Below are 21,433 nucleotides of genomic sequence, written 5' to 3'. Positions count from 1 at the left end.
ACCTGCCCCTTCAAAACCCTCAGATTGTTTTTCAGAGTCCATAGTCTCTCATGGTTCACTTCCCCTTCCAATTTCCCTCAACTCCCTTCTCCTCTCCATCTCTCTAGGTCCTCCATGTTATTTGTTATGCTCCACAAATAAGTGAAACCATATGATAATTGACTCTCTGCTTGACTTATTTCACTCAGCATAATCTCTTCCAGTCCCGTCCATGTTGCTACAAAAGTTGAGTATTCATCCTTTCTGATGGAGGCATAATACTCCATAGTGTATGGACCACATCTTCCTTATCCATTCGTCCTTTGAAGGGCATCTTGGTTCTTTCCACAGTTTGACCATGGCCATTGCTGCTATAAACATTGGGCCCTTCTTTTCACTATATCTGTATCTTTGGGGTAAATACCCAGTAGTGCAATTGCAGGGTCATAGGGAAGCTCTATTTTTAATTTCTTGAGGAATCTCCACACTGTTCTCCAAGGTGGCTGCACCAACTTGAATTCCCACCAACAGTGGAAGAGGGTTCCCCTTTCTCCACATCCCTTCCAACACACGTTGTTTCCTGTCTTGCTAATTTTCGCCATTCTAACTGGGGTAAGGTGGTATCTCAATGTGGTTTTAATTTGAATCTCCCTAATGGCTAGTGATGATGAACATTTTTTCATGTGTCTGATAGCCATTTGTATGTCTTCATTGGAGAAGTGTCTGTTCATATCTTCTGCCCATTTTTTTATATGATTGTCTGTTTTGTGTGTGTTGAGTTTCAGGAGTTCTTTATAGATCCTGGATATCAACCTTTTGTCTGTACTGTCATTGGTGAATATCTTCTCCCATTCCATGGGTTGCCTCTTTGTTTTCTTGACTGTTTCCTTTGCTCTGCAGAAGCTTTTGATCTTGATGAAGTCCCAAAAGTTCATTTTCGCTTTTGTTTCCTTTGCCTTTGGAGACATATCTTGAAAGAAGTTGCTGTGGCTGATATGGAAGAGATTACTGCCTATGTTCTCCTCTAGGATTCTGATGGATTCCTGTCTCACATTGAGGTCTTTTATCCATTTTGAGTTTATCTTTGTGTATGGTGTAAGAGAATGGTCAAGTTTCATTCTTCTACATATAGCTATCCAATTTTCCCAGCACCATTTATTGAAGAGACTTATTTCCACTGGATATTTTTTCCTGCTTTGTTGAAGATTCTTTGACCATAGAGTTGAGGGTCCATATCTGGGCTCTCTACTCTCTCTGTTCCACTGGTCTATGTGTCTGTTTTTATTCCCTTGCCTATATTTTAGTCGATTATTTATCTTTTAATTATTGAGTTCTAAGAGTTCTCTATATATTCTGGATTTAAGTTTCATTATCTTTATGTTCTGCAGATATTTTGTCCCTTCTGTGGGTTGTCTTTTTGCTTTATTGACAGTGTCCTTTAGCATAAACAGTCTTAATTTCACTGACATCCGATTTATCTATTTTCTTTTGTCACTTGTACTTTTGGTGTTAGATCTAAGAAGTCATTGCCCAAAATTATGAAGATATACCCCTATGTTTTCTTTTAAAAGATTTATAGTTTATCTCATATATTTGGATCTGTGATCCCTTTTTCAATAACTTTAGTAGATGGTTTAAGAAAGAAGTCTGCACTTATTCTTTTGCTTGTGGATATCCAGTTATTCCCCACCATTAGTTGAAAAGATTATTCTTGGCACCTTTGATGAAAATCAGTTGACCACAAATGAGGGTCATTTATTTTTTGTTAATTTATGTGTCCATTCTTTTTTTTTTTTTTTTTCAGATTTTATTTATTTATTTATTAGTCAGAGAGTGAAAGAGTGCATGCAAGCGCACAAGCAGGCAGAGCAGCAGGCAGAGGGGGAGAGAGAAGCAGGCTCCCTGCCGAGCAAGGGGCCCTGTGGGCCTCGATCCAAGGATGCTGGGATCATGACCCGGGCCAAAGGCAGTGACTTAACTGACTGAGCTACCCGGCACCCCATTCTTCATGACCTATGCTGAAATCACAGTGGGACACTTAAACAACTGAGCCTATCCAGGTGCCCCTAGATTTTAAATTTCTAACCTTAGTTCATGCAAGGAAAAATAATATTTTGAGGTGAAATGGAGGGTTAAATTGTTATGTTTAGAAAAATGCTTTGTACTCTGATAAAATGGCTGAGTCTGAATTTCTCTAGGGTCACATTGAGGTGATGGGTGTTTCCAGGCTTTGTACAATGAGTTGGGAATTAGTCCCTTCTGTGATATTTCTTGGCAATCTGTGAAGGGTTGATGTTAATTCTTTTTCAAAAATGTGGTAGAGGGTGCCTGGGTGGCTCAGTCCATTAAATATCTGCCTTTGGCTCAGGTCATGAACCCAGGGTCCTGGAATCAAGGCCTGCACTGGACTCCCTGCTCAGTGGAGCCCCTGCTTTCTCCTTTCCTTTTGCTGGTTCCCCGTTTGTGCTCACGCAGTCGCTCTCTCTCTTTCTCTCTCTCTCTCACTCAAATAAATAAATAAAATCTCCAAAAAATTTTAAAATAAAAATATAGAATTTACCAGTGAAGACATCTGAGCCTGGGCTTTTGATTTTGGGAAGTTTTAAAATTACTAACTTGATCTCTTCTCTGTTATAGGTCTATTAAGATGTTCTGTTTCTACCTGTTATGGTAATTTTTGTCTTTCTAGGAACTTATGCATTTTATTTCACTTATCCAATTTGTTGGGGTCTCATATTATTACATTAAAGTATACCTTATAATCCCTTTGATTTCTATAAGTTAGTAGTGCTTCCTTCTCTTCTTTGACTACTGATTTTTGCCAATTAAATCTTCTCTTATTTTTTCTTGGTTAGTCTAGCTAATGGTTTGTGAATTTTGTTGATCTTTTCAAGAAACCATCTTTTGGCTTATTGATTTTGTTTCTTGTTTTCCTAATCTCTATTTCACTTATTTCTGCCTAATCTTTATTTTTTTCTGCTTGCTTAGGTTTACTTTGCTCTTTTGTACGTTTAATATGGAAGCCGAGGTTGATTTATGTCTTTCTTCTTTTTTAATATAGGCATCAATAACTATAAATATTCCTCTGAACACTGCTTTACCTACATCTCATAAATTTTGCTGTGTTGTATTTTCCACTTTATTCCTTCCAAAATAAGTTGTAATATTTTGATTTTTCACTGACCTATTAGTTATTTAGGAGTGCATTGTTTAATTTCCATGTATTTGTGAATTTCCCAAATTTCCTTGTACTGTTTATTTCTAATTTTATTCCATTGTAGTCAAAGAAGATATTTTGTATAATTTCAGTCTTTTTAATTTCACTGACCATGTTGTATGTTCTGTAGAACATCTATGTGCATTTATAAAGAATATATATTCTGTTATAAAAGCTTTTTACAGTTTTTCGTTTAGTTTCATTACAGCTTTTAAATGCTTCACCTTTTGATAAAGGATGCTAGGGTCAGTCGTTCTGCAAGTGTAAACTTTTGGTAGAAATAGACATTGTATGTAAATAGAGCATTCTTGGGGCCTTGGAATATCTTTTCTTACAATCTGGTGATTGGACACCTGGTTTTCAGGCATTATTCCAAAAGACAGGCTAGCATTGAAATTATGTAAGGCAAAGTCTTCATTTGGAGAGCCTGTTCATTATGTTAACACAGTGAATTGTCCTAATTACATACAGTGCTTCCTTGCTGAAAGGGGCATACATTTGTATAGCCAAATGATTGAGATATACCCAAAGGAGAGTGAATGAATAAACAAGGTGGGTTCTGTTTTCTTTTTCAAATTGACTGGAATGTCAATGTGTAGATACTATCAAAATATCAAGAATTAACTGTGACTTTCAGTGCTGAAACCATGAGGACAGATGTTATGTTTTTTTCATCAATGCTGGAGGGAGGATCTCACCCTTCTTCCCTCCCTCCCTGTTACAGTGACATGCCAAAGGGAAACACATTGTTGGCCAACTGGTCTAACAGTTCTTTTGCATCATTCCCCTAATGAGCAACAAATGCAGTCATTGGTATGCAGTCCATCCTGAATAATTGGGGTCAGCAGTTTCTTTATCAAAGCAACCTGGATTAAATATTCTCATCTGTGATTAGCACATTGTAATATTCCAATTATAATTTCTAAAGGCAAACCAGAACATTATTGAAAACTACATTTTAAAAAAAAAGACACTAATACAATACAGTGCCTAAGTTATCAGTTGCAATAGATATTTGAGTGTTTATAAACATTTCCATACAGTCTCTAGGAAGACTTCCCATTTTGTGATTATAAAAATAATGACATTCTTCAAATATTACTGCAGGCCCAGCCTAGAAATTCTTTGTTGTTTTCTGGGCTTTTCCTTTGCTATCTAGGGGAGAGACTATTATGTCTACCAGGTCAAGACTCATATGTTTGCCACACCAATTTAATTCTAACCTTTTAGCATTGTTCAACAAGTCTATAGCATGTCATCCTACTACATTATCTGTTCCATAAAAGAGACATAATAAGACTATCTTTTCATCTATACTTGAATAACTTGTGCCTATGCCTAGCTGGTTTATTCAGGTCCCAAATTCAGTGTTTCTTTATTTAGCATTTTGATGTATTGGTAAAATATGTTTCTTGGTAATACCTACAGTTGTACTATTTTTTTCCTAAAAATTCTAACCACAGAAATTTCCCAGAACTTAACTCATGAAGGACTCTTCAGTCTAATTATTAATCAGAAAAATACAGATTAAAGTATCTTTGGCAAGTTATTATATGTCAACTACATGTGCAGTTATTTGTGCATATACATACAAGTGCTGACCAAGTTACAGTACAATGGATACAGGAAGCTTACAATTGTCTTATAATTGAGTATAGTTCCTTTGGAAATCAGTATAGCAGCATATAGCTAATGCCATAAGAAATTTCATAATTTAGTTATCCATGCCTGCAGATTTATTCCAAGGAAATCATTTAGCAGCAACAACAGAAAATTATGTGTGTAAAGTATTTTTTTGTAATAGATCCCCTCTCCCCCCCAAGAAGCATTTTTATAGTTTTAGAATTTCATAAAGTAAAGAAGATCATAATATAGCATGGGATAATATATGATATAATATGTGCAAAAAACAATACAAAATATCATGTGTAATATATTTGTTAACTATGTTAAAATATTCTTGTTGACAGAATTTAGAAAGTTACAAATGAATATCATATGTAAGAGGATTATGTTTATGCTAGCATTTTCTTTAATATTTAAACCTGTAAGTTTCTATCTTAGAATATTTCTCTTTAGAGAAAATGCATCTACTACTTTCTTAACATGTCTAAAGCATCCTTCAATAAAACTTGTCTCTTATGTAAGGGGCTTTGGAAACCAGTTGTTGGGGTTAATTGGGAAAGGTCTGCAGGTTGAAGCCCAGCCGGTTCTGTTGTTCATCTTACCCTGCCTACACACTAATCCTAAAGTGATTGGTCTGCTGCCATTGTTGTTAAATCATTTTTTCCTTGTTTTCCTCCCTAGAAACAAATAAACAAATAGTTTTGAAGTTAACAGTAAATGTGCCTTATAAAGCCAGCTCTGTTCGCTTTCCCTCCCATCCTCCCTTTGTGTCTGTCATTCTCGTTCTCTTTAACTATCTATCTTTAAAGCAGAACATGGGAGTTTTTAGTATGATTTAATGCAGGCCTCAGCTGTTATCTCATTTGAGGGATTTTGCTGGAGGCTGGAGTTTCCCGACAGCCCTGACCAAGGAGAGGTGGAATGTGGTGCTAACGTCACAGCCGCTCCTGGGAATGTTTTGCATTCCTCTTCCTGGCAGTGGTCAGGTGGCTTCCAGCAAGAATGAAGGACAACAGCTTCCAAAGCGGAAAAAAAGAAGAGGAAAAGAATAGTTTATAATCAAACTATCATGGGGGAGGCACTTTTATTCTGAGCCAAAATTGAAATTAGAACCAGATGTCTTGCATTCTGATGCTGCACGAATGTTAAATACATTTATTAATGACTGTACTAGCTGAGCTGTTTGGCTTTTTATTGAACTTAAATTTTGAAACTCTCTTTAAGCATTATGGAAAAACAACTTCTTGTAGCTGACATTTTAACTACGAAAACAGTTTTCATAGGGCAAAGCAAGGAAAAGTCACCCTTGTGCATGAGTTTCATGTGCAGGCTGTTTTAGGGTCTGTTAATTTTCTAAAAAGTCACTTCTGAGACATAAAATCTCTGGAACCTATTAATGTATTTCATGCTGATCAAATAACTTCAAGCCATTAATTGAGGAAAGAGGTATATCTGTTAAAGTATTTGCAGTAGAGGTTTTTTTCTCAAAATATTTACATTTCTATTATTATTTCTGTATATCACATTACTGCCCAAGCCAGATATTCAAAACAAAACTTGGCAGACTCTTAATATAATAAACATAGGTTTTGCCAGAGTCGTGCAACTCTGCCAATAATGTGTGCAACAGAAAATTGGACAGTAATTGAGTTAAATTTTAAACCTAATTTGTATTTTCCTGTCTTCTGGCCACTGAAGTACCTTCGTTTAAATTCATTTTACTGGTTTAGCAAATCAAAATTTGTGTCTGTGTACTTTCAGTTAAAAGAAGTATTTCTTAAATGGATTTAAGAAGCAGCTTTCTGCTTCTGTAGATTTTTAACTATTTTTATTTGTAACAGCAGTTATATTAACAACAGTTCTTCAGTTTAGGTAAAATGTGTTTGAATACTTCCTGTTATACATTGAAATGGAAAGTTGGCTTCCTGTCGTAAGTCATGTTGCTGGTGAGGAATTTCCAGAATTGTGGAGAAGTGCTGACTCATAGTATACAATGGACTGATCCAGCTACAGTAGGGCTTGAGGGGGTTTTCTGAGCTCTTGGCCGAAGCAAGCAAAATATGCCTCTGTAATGTACTATTTTATTTTTAGACATAGGCGTGGGGATGGAAGAGAGACTGTTGCTTGGGACAAGAGCCACACTAATAGCTTTTAAAATGACTAAAAGTTCTAGGGTTAGGTGTGTGTCTAAATATGTGTTTTTCTACAGTCTGTTATTAGAATTTGAAAACCAGGTTATTTTGCTATAGTCACCTACTGTTGTTCTCTTCTGCCTCTTGCCCCACTGGTGAACCCTGTGGCACAAGAAGCTCGGATGGTGACTAACTGCAGGGTCTATAATATGTCAATCGCAGTGATGCTTGCAGCTAAGAGATTGGTCCAGAAGAGGGCTTATAGTATTGCATATATTTTGAATATACCATATATTTTTATAAAAGTCTGATTAGAAGACCCTGAATCTAATAGCAAAAATTAACTGAAAAGTAAAAATATCATTTGGCAGGGTTTAAGAGAAAAACTAGGATTTGTTGCCTTTGATGTGTCTGGCTTTGTCCTGGATATTTTATATTTGTTTAATTCTCCAAATCTGAAATTACCCCTTGAAATTTCTTTTTCATAAATTTGATATGGAAATGACTGTTAGATAGGGGGAAGAGGGACTTTCCATAACAAAAATTCACCTTCTATAGTGATGCCTGGTCTCATAAACTTAATATATGCCAGATGTGTTCACCCATCCATTGCACAAATACTCAGTAACTTGCCCTGTGTCAGGACAGACTAGTTACTGAGGACTTGAAGATGATGTGCTCCTTGTTCTCTGTTTGAGGGGGAGGGGTGCTGGCAGACCAGAGGGGGATTATGTGTCCATAAATATGTGTAGTATTCCTTTACAGCTGTGATAAATTCTAAAAGTACAGTGAGGCATAAAGGAAGAGGATATTCAAATCTATGCTAAATTCTGTGGGATCTTTTTCTTTTGGTATCATTCCAAAGCTGTCAAAGTTGGTGATTGAAAGTAATTGGAGTAGGCAGTGCTAAGAAAACAATCTAATGAAGGAGCTGGGGGAAATATAAATATACGTATCACAAAGATATTCAAAACTGCTTTAAAGGAAAATTTAATAAATACAAATATATATTGCAAATTATGTCCTTATATGCATGCATACAACTTACAAACAGCACACCAAGTTTCTGGCGTGTGACTGCTTTTCAAGAAGCCATGATGCTCTTCATTTCTGAAGTCTACCTTTGGCAGTGCACAAGGGTTCCAATTTCTCAACATCCTCACCAACACTTGTTATTTTTCTTTACTTTTTTTAATAGTCATTCTAATGATGTGGAGTGGTAGGTCACCATGGTTTTGATTTGCATTTCCCTAGTGAATAGTGATGTTGAGCATGTTATATACTTTAAAATTCTGAAATACCCCTAGTAAACAATTACTTTCTGTTACTTACAAAATGGGAGTGTGGAGCAAAGATGCAAAGAGTTCCTCATCAAGCTTTCTCTAATTCTAGTACTCCCCTTGCCCACAAACACTGGTTTCTTGATGTGATGTGCACATCTGTGACCACAGGTCCCACAAAGCCACTGCTTTGTGAGGGAAAGAGAGTGGGTTCTCCTCTAATTAGCTGATTTTGCTACATTGTAGTCTTTTGCTATATTTGTGTTAGGTTCATTCAGTATCTAAAATGATTATCTTCACTTCCACTGATTTTTAGTTTTCTTGGAAAAACTGAGCTTTTAATCTAAGGCTACAATTTGTAGACATTAAGTAACTGGAAAAGAAAAGGTTGTGAAATTACTACTGCACAGTAAGGATATCTTGAAACCATGAAATCAACAAAATGCTTATTTATCTAGTAGTAACTTTATGGTCTTATTATTTGTAATTAACTTGAATACATCTGCATTGTATTTTGGTGTATAAAATGAGGTAGGAATCAATTTTCATATTTTTTTCCAAATAGTTTTATCAGCATCACTTTCTGAATAATCCTTACCCACATGATTTTAAGTGGGTTTTTTTAATCACATACTATATTCCTTTATATCGTAAGATTCATTTCTTCTCTGTATTCCGTTTCATTGTGTTGATAGTCTATAAACCTTGCCCAAAATTAGTGCCTTGCTTCATCAGTGTATGAATAATTTAAAAATAAATATCCTTTAGGGGCACCTGGTGGCTCAGTGGTGTGAGCATCTGACTCCTGATCTCAGCTGGAGTCATAATATCACAGATGGAGCCCTATGTCGTGTTCTGTGTTCAGCGGAGAGTCTGCTTGGGGATTCTCTCTCTCTGTTCAGCCCATGTGCTCTCTTTCAGGTTGGGGATTCTCTCCCTCTACCCCGATTCATGTGCTCTTTCTTGTACTCTCTTTCTCTATAAAATAAATAAATAAATTTTTTTTTAAGATTTTATTTATTTATTTGACACAGAGAGAGAGATCACAAGTAGGCAGAGAGGCAGTTAGAGAGAGGAGGAAGCAGGTTCCCTGCTGAGCAGAGAGCCCGATGCGGGGCTCGATCCCAGGACCCTGAGATCATGACCTTGGCCAAAGGCAGAGGCTTTAACCCACTGAACCACCCAGGTGCCCAATAAATCTTTTTGATAAGCAAATAAATAAGCTTGATTGGGGAACAAGATTGTAAAAAATTCATAACCAAAGTACATGATCAGTTTCACAGACAACTAAAGCTAGTTCATAAGCACAAAGTCTGAAAGATTTTTTAATTTTACACCTTGCAATTGTATTAAACTCCTGTACCCTTAAGTATAGCACAAATTCATTTTGAATCCTGGGGGAAGGAGAGTTAGCTACCAAAGTATAACCTCAACTTTACTGCAGATAATACAGACTCATTGCATGGATTTTGAATATGGAGTATCTGTTACTTGACTTAGTTTTCTTTCTCAGTTTTCCTACGAAATTCTGAAAAGGAATTTTAGAGTGATATGCCTCTAACAACATGGGTAGACATGTTTTATAAGCACTCTAGTGATCATCTAGCTCTTTGATGACACAGTAGTTTGCTAATAGTCAGTTTAACATGTGTGAGTGAACCCAGGGGTGGCAGGGACCTGTTCCTTTGATCTTTTACTTCCTACTGAAATTGCTACACATTTTGAGTATTTGTTCGATATGAACTTGAATGGTTGAATTTTAGACTTGTATCAGGCAAGTACCAAGAAGTCTGGCTGCAGAGTATTTTGTTTGTTCATTTTAAAATTTAACCTTAAGAGTCTTTGTACTCTGACTTTTTCCCTCTTGATCTCTGAGCTGATTCCTACCTCTCTTTGCCTAACCCTGCGCAGCCCAGGATGGTGTGCTACAGTTGGCATGAAAATTCTTTTTTTTTTTTTTTTAAAGATTTTATTTATTTATTTGACAGAGAGAAATCACAAGTAGGCAGAGAGGCAGGCAGAGAGAGAGGAGGAAGCAGGCTCCTTGCTGAGCAGAAAGCCCGATGTGGGGCTTGAACCCAGGACCTGGGATCATGACCTGAGCCGAAGGCAGCGGCTTAACCCACTGAGCCACCCAGGCGCCCTGGCATGAAAATTCTTAATGAGAATTTTTTCCTTAAAAAATTAGAAAAAAATTTTTTCCTTAAAAAACAAGCTAATCATATTTAATACTTTGTGTGGGTTATTCTATCATTAATTCATAACACAGTGTAAGGGAGGCATTATCTTCTTAAATTTGCAGATGGGGAAACTGAAGTCAGAGATTAAATAATTTACTAAATGTCATATCACTAGTTGGGGTCACACAGCTATGTGACACTGGGCATATCAGACTCCAGAGAGGTATTCTGGTTAATTGGCTTCAGAAAAGAACCCCACTTGTGTCTTAAGCTTGCATTGGCGGTTAGCACACAGGTAACTAATCAAGTTTTCTTAAGTCTCCTGTGGTCTGTTAATGACAGGAGAAAATGTCAATGACCTTGAGAAAATGTAAACAAATTGGATAAGATCAAAAAATTTTCCAGGGACATGACTGCAGAATCTTGTTTTTGAGAGAACAGCATTACCTTGTCTTGCAGTGCAATATAGTTTCCATATAAACATGGATATGGCCTTCCTCTGAAGAAGGGTAAAAAGGCTTTGCTGCTGCTGCTTTTTTTTTTTTTTTTTTTGAAGATTTTATTTATTTATTTGACAGACAGAGATGACAAGTAGGCAGAGAGGCAGGCAGAGAGAGAGAAAGGGAAGCAGGCTCCCCACTGAGCAGAGAGCCCAATGTGGGGCTGGATACCAGGACCCTGGGATCATGACCTGAGCTGAAGGCAGAGGCTTTAACCCACTGAGCCACCCAGGCACCCCTAAAGGCTTTACTTCTTTAGAGGATAATGCACGTATAGCATTTTGAGAGTGAATGTTGGAACCAAATCATCTGCCAGTGGAGAGGCTCCTAAAAGTGGGGTGTCACATTAGAAGCGACTTAGGTAGAATCCATTTAGACTTCAAAAGCCTGACTTGTTTTTAGGGGAGATGGCACCAAGTAAAACTTGAGGATAACCTCACTAAATTTTACTGTAGAGATTTGATTGAAGTCCTTTGGCTAATAAACTGGTGATAACTGTGTTTCACATATCACATATATTTCCTTTTCTTTCTTCTTAAGAACAAGTAATTAAAACCAGGAATTTCTGTCCTGGGTATTATGGAATGTGCATGGCTGTAAATGAAGAAAATGCAGAACCTGCAAGGAGGATACTGGAAGAAAATACCTAAACATTTTTGCAGTTCTGATAGAGGAGAAATCCATTTCATATTTGGAAGCATTCCAGTTAGTTTTTATAGATGGGAATCTAATCTAATCAGCAAGATAGGGCAGTGTTAATGAAAGATGTTCCTAGTTCTTAGAAATGTATGAGCAGGAGAAAAAGAATTTTAGCACTAAAAGGCTCATCCTGTCCCCACCCTGCTTCATTGTTTTAGATTAAGCGTGTACTTTTGCTTTCTGGTTTCTGTAGCATCCTTAATATGTGCCTGTATTTACCCACATGTGTTTCTTTTTACATGGTCTCTTTCCCCAGATTTGTGAAGAAAATAACTGTTTTAAAATTCATTTATTTTTCCCATTTGGTTGTCAGCAGCCGGAAAAGCTGCTGAAGATTTGGTCAGAGCCAGTTTGGAAATGCTAGGGTCTATGAGCTCAAAGGGAAAGAGGAAGTTCTGTTCTTGGCTGACAGAATGACCTTAGGCTGACCAGTCCTCCCTCCCCTGCCCAACCTTTCTCCCTCCCCATTTGCAGAGGTTGGATTGGGTACAAATGTGTTCATATCAAAAATCACAAAATATCACTATGTTGTCTTCATAATATTCTATTGCTTTGGTCTTTAAAAAGACAAAAGTGGAAAGTGTTGAATATTTAAAGCGTGGCTTGTCTTTTTTTTTTTTTTTTTTTTTTTTTTTTTTTTTTGTCTTTATTTTTTAATCCTAAAAAGTGTTTTATTTACTGGATGTCCTTGTTTTCGGATGGATTTTTTTTTTCTTCCTGGTAGTATTACTACTTCTTTTTCTTTTTTTCTTTTTTTTTTTTTTTTAATGTAAGCTCTGCTCCTGATGGGCTTTAACTCAAGACCCCAATATCACAAATCACATGCATGCTCTACCAACTAAGTGAGTCAGCTAGATGCCCCTAGTATTATTACTATTTCTGACAAAACTCTTAAATATATATTATCTGTGACATGTACAATAATCTAATGATGTTTTTACCACATTGTTTTAAAAGCAACATTTAACACTAAGAATTAGGGGTTTTTTTTTGTTTTTTGTTTTTTTTTTAAAGATTTTACTTATTTATTTGACAGAGAGCAGGAGATCACAAGTAGGCAGAGAGAATGGGGGAAGCAGGCTCCCCACTGAGCAGAGAGCCCAATGCGGGGCTCCATCCCAGGACCCTGAGATCACGACCTGAGCCTAAAGCAGAGGCTTAACCCACTGAGCCACGCAGGCGCCCCAGAATTAGGGTTTTTTTTTAAAAGGAAGTTTTTCTTTGGAATTTGAACCTTGGTACTACTTTGGTATATTTTCACCTAAATTCTTTCTTGTGAAGCTTCTTGGTATTTTATTGAAAATCTGTTTTGTTCTGTTTTACTCAAACCAAATCAGTAAGATTGAGGCATCACACAGAGGTGGTCTTTCGTAGGACTGTGGCCCAGAATGTCTGTTCTGTGGCCAAATACAGAACCAGTGTCGACTGAGAACCTAATACGTAGAAAAAGGCACATTCCCATTATTCATAGAAGTTTGTGCTTTAGGGGAAAAGACCAACTGAATACAGAAATTTAAAGGGTGTAACTTTAACACTTGAGCTGTTTAGAAATTCCTCAGTATAGCCACTAACTTAAATTATCTGGAGTCCAGAGCAATATAGGCTACAGTTCCAGGGGGCTGTTGTCTTTTTGACTTAAGTGCAAATCTGCCTTATGTTGGTTGGTGATACGGATTACATTTGATCCCTGATATAAAGCACATTACATCCAGTTTGCCACTCTTTTCTCTTTATTACATACTGCTTTATTTGAGTATACAAAAGAACGTGTTTTCTTTTAATATTAATAATAGCACGAGCAAGCCACAGTCTTCTCAATAAGAAGTGCTAACTTCCTCAGGAAAACAGAAGTGTGGTATATACAGCATTACATAACCTGGTTTCTCTGGTGTTAAAATTTTAGTATTTAAGAGTTATTGCAAAGTCTTTTTACAGAACTGTGGGCCCCTCTGTTTTCCTGTCGTTGAGTGAAGAGATGGCATCTTTGTCCACATCCCCGTGAGAAAATAGTAATGGCTGAACTGAGTGTCATGAAGTGTCAGGCACAACTTGGCTGGCATTGGTTTGATTCACAATCCTGGAACCTTAGCACTGATTTTTTTTTATTTGTATTTTGAAATACAGGTTATTTTAGGGATCATTAGAATTGACAGGTGTTAGAATTGACACCTGAATAGGGTTACCAAATAAAATAGAGGATACCCAAGTAAATGTGAATTTCAGTTAAGATAGAGGGCATATTTACACTAAAAAGTTACTCATCATTTATCTGAAATTCACATTTAGCTGACCATCCTGTATTTTATTTGGTAAATCTGGCAACTCTACGCCTGATGGTATAAACTACATAAAATGTTAAGTTTGCATAAAGTAATGCCATGGTAGGGATGAGAAATATCCTCCCCACCACCACCCCACAGCTTCTTATTCCTCAACAAAAGCTTTAAGTTTGTGAAGTCTTTATTTCATACTTCTTCTGTTCGCTCCTCTCATACATCCAAATGAGAATGTTTGTAACTGGCATTTAGCTCACTGTTTCACGTGCCTGACAACAGTCTCTGGGGACTCCTTATAGGATTATATCACAGTGTTGGTAAGGGCCCACCATGGGCAGCTGGGCATGAGATCCTGACCTCTCTTGACACTCCCTTGTTGGAACTGCAGACTCTAGCCTTTTCCATTTGTTCCTTCTCTGAGTGCTGTCCTCTCCAGCTAGAAGCACAAGAGACAGGCATGTAAACTCCTGGCATATTTAAAGGGTTGTTTGGGACAAAGTATGTGACTGTCCTCATTCTCTTGGGATCTCAAAGATTTAATATTCAGTTATTCAGATGACCCAGAGAAGAAGAGGGAAGTTGATAGCATATGATATAAGAGAGGGGTCAGAGATTGGAAGGGAGTTGGGAGAGTTAAGTAATTATTAATATCTTCTAAGACTTTAACAATCAGTATTCAAAGGAGAAAGCACAGCTAACCACTCTCTACCAAGTGTGCAAATTGTGAGAATGCAGACATTCCTGCATAGCATTTCTGATATCATTTGAGTAAAATTTAGACTTTTGTGTGGACCTTTAACAGAAGCAAGCTTTTACTTCCAAAGGACTTCATTAAAGGTATAAAGGCCATACTGTGAATTAAAGATGACACACCCTGTTTTGAATTGGATTTCCTGCTAGTTCTGATCCGAGGCATTCTTCCCGGACTAGGATGAATTCAGTTCCAGTGTTTGCTTGTAAAACTGAATCCAGTCATTGTATTTGGAGTTTGGCTTCCTGCCTACATTAAAGTACAGAGCAAACTTCAGCTAGTTACTCCCTATGATTCTGTGTCCTCCATAAAGAGTGGGGAAAGAAGAGGGGAAAACCCAAAGGGTGACTGAGTTCATTTACATACTGTGCCAGAGGGCAGCTGTATGCTCCCTTGTGTCACATGAGTCTGTGGAGAATTCTGATATTCCATTTACCAGAATAAGAAAAAGCCTAAAACAAAATAAAACAACACAAGAACTGGTCTTTCTGTTTCTACTCTGCTAACAAGTACAAGTGAAAAAGTAGGAGAGTTTATGTTTTCCCTCTTTTCAAAGTTTTGTGTATAAAGAAGGAACTTGTATAAGGAGAAATCACAAGACAGGCTGGTGGCACTGCTGGCTAGTCCCACTGAGTGTGCCCACTGAGTTGTCCTAGAGAGAACCTCAGGTCATGTAGGCTGCCCTCTGGATTTGTGGGTAAGATCTGTGGGGCTTATCCCTTCTCCCTGGAGTAATAAAAAACATGACTCAGTGTACTCATTGTCATTCCAGGTACCTCCATGATAACACCTGACAAAACTTGGCAGAATGTGTGTAGAAAGGATTATTTCTTCACTAAATGTGAGGCTGTCTGGGATACAGTGACACCAGCCTAAGTGCCCTTAGGAATAATATATTTAGAGTCATTCTCCTGAGTTAAACTGAGAGCCAACCTCTTAATTTGGAGAAAGGGCAGAAATGAAGACTGACCTATTTGGTGGCTTTTCCCAGGGTCTGCTTCCTCAGGTTGAGGCCGTGCTAGAATAAGGAGTGTGGAAATGATGCCTGAGGGTCAGTGACACCATCCTGCCCTGGTGACATTGCAGCGTATGTATTTCTTGCTATCCTGATTTTGTTATTTAATTCTGGTCTGCCCCACTGAACTAGAGCCAGGTTAGCTTTTCTTTAGATTTCGTTTTATTTAATTGGAAGAAATTTGAATATAATTGGATAAATATCACTAAATTTTGAGTTCATTCTTAACAAAAAGTCTGCTACTTTGCTACTGCTTGCTAGGTACTAAGAGAAAATATTTAAGGCAAAGATTTCGGTCACAGGGAACCTTCTGTCTTCTTTTGGATAAGAGCCAGCTAACTGTCATATAGCAGCAGAATGTGAACAAAAAGAAAAAAAACCAGGTTCCTGCCTGGATGTTTTATGGAAGTGGAACATTCAGCTGCCTGGTGTTCAGAAGAACCACAAGTACAGAAGTGAAGAAATGGTTGACAGGATTCCCGAAGCCAAGCATAGAGTACAGGAATGCTAACAAGATAGTGTTTAAAAAGGCCAAAATGAAGCAATCAAAAACAGGAGTCTGACTTCCAGTTTCTTGTCTGACATATAAAGCACTTGGAAATTATCATACCTATTTTCACACACAAAAAAAGCTAAACAAACAATCAACAACTCTTTTGGTCCAGCAGAGTCATAGGGCACACCACCACCCCCAAATATATTATTTCTAAGGGCACTTAGGCTGGTGCCATTGTATTCTTCTGGATATCTTCACATTTAGTGAAGAAATAATCCTTTCTTTTTTTTTTTAATTATTTTTATTAACATATAATGTATTATTTGGAAATAATCCTTTCTAATGCACATCCTGCCATGTTTTGTCAGGTGTTATAACAATGTCATAGGGCAAACTACCACCCCCAAAACTGGAAAGACAGATAAGCAGATGCAGAGACACACCTTCTCAGAGCAGAAACCCAGGAGGAAACACATTGATGGAACTAGTATCAGGGTAGAAAAGCTTTTAAGTGTAATTGACAAATTGCTAGAGACTCTGTGGATTAGGTTAAGAGTTAAAAACTTCAGGGGCCTCAGCCTTGGGGAGTGGGGGTAGGGGGAGAAGCACACTTTTGTGAGCTCTACTTCCAGAAGCCCTACCAAGTTCTCACAGTGAAGATCAGAGAAATATCCCTTCATGCTTCCAATGGAGGGAAGAGAACTGTAGCCATCTTGAAATGTGCCAGAGCATTCTGTTCTTCTTAACAGGGCTGCCCTCAAGAGAAACTATTTAAACAGAGCCTAACCTATTGGAGTTTTATCAAAGCCCATCTGACCTGGGGGAAAGGAAATACTCAACTCCAGGTCCCTCTAGTTTTCTTACTTCGCCTAAGCAGGGAAAACTGAGAAGAACCTGGAAGGTTCATAATCCAGACTGAGCCCTAATAACAAAGAAATAAGTCTGAACGAATCATGTAACTCAGACCTTATTTAAGAAGTCTCTGTGGAAATGAAAAGACAATAGGAACAACAAACACCAGAGAAAAATTTCCCTTTTGACAACTATAGCTACAGCAAACAATAAAGATAGCATAAACACAAAACCCCATGCAATGGGCATATATTCCTTAGATCTTTTGATGTCTGGTTTTCCATAAAAGATTGTAAAGCACTCTAAAAGGCAAAAATTACAGTTTGAAAGAAACAGCAAGCATTAGAACCAGAGATGTTGAAATTTATCAGACAAGGGGGGGCGCCTGGGTAGGTCAGTTCGTTAAGTGTCAGACTCTTGATTTCCCCTCAGGTCATGATTTCAGGGCCCTGAGATTGAGCCTCTCCTCAGGCTCTGCACTGGGGGTGGAGCCTGCTTAAGAGTCTCTCTCTCCCTTTCCTTATGCCCTTCCTCCCCTCTCTTATACGCATACATTCTCTTTAAAAAAAGAAAAGTCATCAGATTAGGAATTTAAAACAACTATGATTAATATGCTAGGGGCTCTAAAGGGAAAAGTGGACAATAGGCAAGAACAGAACAGTAATGTAAACAGAGAGATAGAACCCCCCCCTTTTTTTTTTAAAGAGTCTTTATTTATTTGTCAGAGAGAGAGAGAGCACAAGCAGGGGGAATGACAGGCAGAGAGGGAAGCAGGCTCCCCACTGAGCAAGGAGCCCAATGTGGGACATGACCTGAGCTGAAGACAGACGCTCAACTGACTGAACCACCCAGGCATCCTGAAACCTTTTTCTTTTCTAGAATGAAAAAGAGATGCTAAAAATAAAAGACTCAAGCACAGAAATGAGGAATCCCTTTAATGGGCTCATCATTAGACTTGACATGGCCAAGGAAAGAATCAGTGAGCTGGTAGAAATGTTAGTAGAAATTTCTAAAATTGAAATGCAAAAACAAAACAAACGGATGGAAAAGGGGGAGCATAATGTCTAAGAACCATGGATCAATTCCAAAAGATGTGATACACACATAGTGGGAATATTAGAAAGGATTGAAAGAAATATTTGAAGCAATGTGTAATGACTGAGAATTTTCCAAAATTACTGATAGCCAACAGACTACAGAGCCAAGAAGTTCAGAGAACATCAAACAGGAAAAACAAAACAAAATCTGTACCTAAACATATCCTATTCAAACGCAGAAAATCAAAGACCAAAAAAAAAAAAAAAAAAAAAAAAATCTTGGAAGAAGACAGAGGGGAAAAAGCTCTTTACCTATAGAGAAGCAAGGATAAGAATTTCATCACACTCTACTCAGAAACCATGCAAGCAAGAAGAGGGTGTAATGAAATACTTAAAGTATTAGCAGGAAAAAGCGATCAGTCTAGAATCCTTACATAGCAAAAGTATTCTTCATAAACAATGAATTCTGGAACACTGAAAAGAAATAAAATAAAATGAAAAAGAAAAGTATTCTTAAAAGTAAAAAAGAAGCACTAACTCAGACAAACAAAATCTTATGGAATTTGTCAACATAGACTGCCTTCTAAGAAACATTAGAAGAAATTGTTTAGAAATAAGGAAAGGTCATGGGGCGCCTGGGTGGCTCAGTGGTTAAGCATCTGCCTTTGGCTCAGGTAATGATCCCAGGGTCCTGGGATTGAGCCCTGCATCATGCTCCCTGCTCGGCGGCAAACCTCGTTCTCTCTCTCCCACTCCCCCTGCTTGTGTTCCCTCTCTCACTGTGTCTCTCTCTGTCCAATAAAGAAATAAAATCTTTAAAAAAAAATGGGAGGAAAGATCTGAAATTAAGGTCTACATAAAGAAAGGAAGAGCATTAGAGAAGGAATAAATAAAAGTAAAATGAAATACATCTCTTATTCCTAATTTATCCAAATAATCATTTTTTCCAAATAATACCAACAATATAGTCAGTGATTGTAGCTTATGTATAAGTGAAATGAATGACAGCAATATTATAAGGGATGGGAGGAATTGGTAATGCTTTATTATAAAGTATATGCACGACCCATAAAGTGATACAGTGTTCTTTGAAAGTGAACTGTATTAGTTGGGAATATATATTGGAAACTCAAGGGTCACCACTTAAAAAGTTTTAGAAGGAAGTATAATTGATATGTTAAGAGAAGAGAAAATTAAAATACTCATTCAAAACCACAGAAGGCAGAAAGTGGGTAAGACTATAATAGGAACAAAGAACAAGAGTAATAAATAGAGAATAGTAACAAATATGGTAGATACTAATCCTACTATATCAATGATCACTTTAAGCATCAGTGGTCTGATTCACCAATTAAAAGACAGTGACTGACAGAGTGGAAAATTCAACCAAGTTTTCTATAAGAAACTCACTTTAAGTATAAAACATATATTAACAGTAAAGGAATGGCACTGTTGGTGGGAATGTAAATTGTTGCAGCTGCTGTAGGAAACAGTTTGGAGGTTCCTCAAAAAATTAAAAATAGGAATACCATGTGAACCAGCAATTCCACTTCTAGGTATTTATCTGAAGGAAACAAAAACACTAATACAAGAAGATGTGTGCACCACTATGTTCACTGCAACATTATTAAAATAGCCAAGATAAGAAAACAACCTAAGTGTCAATCAATGGATGGATGGACAGATAAAAAGGAGTATATAATGGAATACTATCCAACCACCAAAACATGAAATGCTACCATTTGTCATATGGGTGGGACTTAAAGGCCTTATGCCAAGTGAAATAAGTCAGACAGAAAAGGACGAATATTGTATGATCTCACTTAAATGTGGACTCTTTAAAAAGAAAAAAAGGCCAAGCCTATAGATACAGAGAACAGATTGGTGGTTGCCCACTGGGGAAGGTAGTTAGAGGGGTGAACAAAATAGGTGAAGGGCATCCAAGTTTCAAACTTCCAGTTGTAAGTAATTAAGTCAGGAGGATGAACCCTATAGCATGGTGAGTATACTTAATATATTAGGTATATTGCATATATATTTATATTAAGTATATATTGTGTATTTGAAAATTGCTAACAGAATAGATCTTAAAAGTCCTCATCACAAGAAAAAAACTTTTTTTTGCAACTATGTATGATGACAGCTGTTAACTAGACTTACTGTGATCATTTTTTTAATACATGCAAATATCAAATCATTATGTTGTACACCTGAAACAAATATAATATGTAAATTATACCTTATTTTTAAAAAAATAAAGAGATGTAAAAAGCTATACCATGTTAATGTCAATCAAAAGAAAGCTGGAGTAGCTGTGTTAATTTCAGACAAAGCAGACTTTACAGCAAGTAAAATTATAAGGAGTAAAGAGGAGCATTACATAATGATGAGTAGGCCACTTCTCCAAGAAGACGCAACAGCCTTCAATGTGTATGTGCCTATCAAAACATGTGAGGCAAAAACTGGTAGAATTGCAAGGACAAACAGATGAGTCTATTCTTGTAGACTTGCTATAACTTAAATACCTCAGTAATATTTCGGCAGCATCCTCTATTACCCTTTGATGGGAGGGAGCATGGAACAGTGATGAAGTGAGAGGAGCAAAGGTTTGTGTGTACAGTGGACAGGATGGCAGCAGTGTGAGGGATAAGCTCGAGGTAGGCAGAGTGGCCCCTTAGAAGGCTGTTATGAGAGAAACCTTAAAAGGGTGATTAAAGTTGAAACTACTCCTGAAGGATTGATTGGTTGAGGAAGGGTAAGGAGTCTAAGACAGATTCCAGATTCTGACTTAGGTAATTGCATGCTGATGGGGGTGTTAACTGAAACAGGTAATACTGAAGCCAGAGAAGACTTCCAGTTCCATTTTTGACGGTACATTTAAAATTCATATGACCCAGTCAATTGTTCAATAGAACAGAGGGCAAACAAAATGTTCAGGCCCAAGTTGCAGATCAGCAGGTAGGTATGGAGCTGAAGAGCATATGGGGTTGGCCATCATGTGAAGTGAGGCTTTGCAGGGTCCAAGCAAGAGAAATGTGCAGAGAAGGAAAAGGAAGGAAGGATCCTCAGCAATGAGCCACTGGTGAGGGGGTAGCAGGGACTAGAAGGGATGATAGTTATCCAATGTCAAGGGGGAAAAAGATAAGAAAGTGCCCCTTTAGTTAGCTACCATGGAGTCATCAGTGACTGGACTGGAGGTGTTTTAATGGACTGCCCCGGGGGAAACCGTACTACTGAAGGTTGAGGCAAACAATTATTCTTTCAAGAAACTTGGCTAAGAAGAAACCTAAAAAATGGAGTGATGGCTAGTGGAAATCACAGTAAAGAAGGCCTTTTTCTTTTCTTGAACTTCGGGAACCATGGACATTTCTCCCACCACACATACTTCCTCTT

At 37.5% G+C, this 21,433-nt stretch overlaps 1 protein-coding gene across 2 annotated transcripts in view; it reads left to right on the top strand.

Annotated features, from left to right (window-relative positions):
• LOC111155373 (scaffolding protein involved in DNA repair) overlaps positions 1-21,433 on the top strand; it is a 490,720-nt gene that overhangs the window by 287,068 nt on the left and 182,219 nt on the right. The window lies entirely within an intron of this gene.

The sequence above is a fragment of the Enhydra lutris genome, unplaced genomic scaffold, assembly GCF_002288905.1.
Source record: "Enhydra lutris kenyoni isolate GAN:26980312 unplaced genomic scaffold, ASM228890v2 scaffoldscaffold41, whole genome shotgun sequence".
In the NCBI taxonomy this organism is placed as follows: domain Eukaryota; kingdom Metazoa; phylum Chordata; class Mammalia; order Carnivora; family Mustelidae; genus Enhydra; species Enhydra lutris.
This window is presented reverse-complemented; position numbering and strand designations above follow the sequence as displayed.